Here is an 888-nt window from a genome sequence, read left to right as displayed (position 1 = left end):
CAGTTTTTTTCCTCTATCACAAGATGGAGAAAAACTAGACAGACAGACACAGATGTCACAACGGTGACATCCATTCTGAACTGATCTACTCATCAGGGGATCTGTGCACGGATTCCCTACTGATTGGAACTGACAGGTGCCCATGTGAAAGGAGCCATTCTAAATCACTTTATGTGAGTGTGTGCAAAAAAGCAATGAAATTCAACTAAAGGTGAGCGGTTGTTTTTTTCAAGTGATGTGAAGCCCACTTAGAACTTTCTTACTGGACTGAAACACATCAAAACAAAAATAATGAAGGTACATGTGTTGGCCAACAAATCATTGTTAAATAAGAAAATATGAGCATCTTGAAAGGAAGAATTAGCCTTTTCCATTATTAATTTATACAAAAAGCAAGGTGATGGGCTATATAAATAAACTCACATCAGCTATTTCCTATTTTTTAATGTGTTTTTAAATAGTCATACAAATAGAAAAGCATTCCAAAGAACAAAAACATGTAGTGCCTGCCAACAAATACAATTAGTGGAGTGCATATTTCTGCCTTTATCACATGGCAGAATCCCCAATCCCTTTTAATCTGGGACTTGCAACCACATAGTTTTATTGTTTCAATCAGCTTTGTACATTATCAAGCGATTGACAAATAAACGCAGCAAAGTACAGCCCCACATGCGGTAGGCCAGGGTAGAGGATCTTATTCTAGGGCAGCCTTTCTCAACTTTTTGAAGGTAGAAAAGAGGGGGCTAACGGAGCAATCCTTGAAATAAGAAAATAATGCGATCTTAAGAAACACACACAGGATTACATCTGCAGTTTATGGTACATAGTTACAGTGGCGTAACAACCGGGGGGGCAGGGGGGGCACTTCCCCCGGGCGCAGGACTT

The sequence above is a fragment of the Nanorana parkeri genome, unplaced genomic scaffold (assembly GCF_000935625.1).
Source record: "Nanorana parkeri isolate BGI_ZX_2015 unplaced genomic scaffold, ASM93562v1 scaffold54, whole genome shotgun sequence".
In the NCBI taxonomy this organism is placed as follows: Eukaryota; Metazoa; Chordata; class Amphibia; order Anura; family Dicroglossidae; genus Nanorana; species Nanorana parkeri.
The sequence above is the reverse complement of the archived record's forward strand: the minus strand, read 5'-3'. Positions refer to the sequence as shown.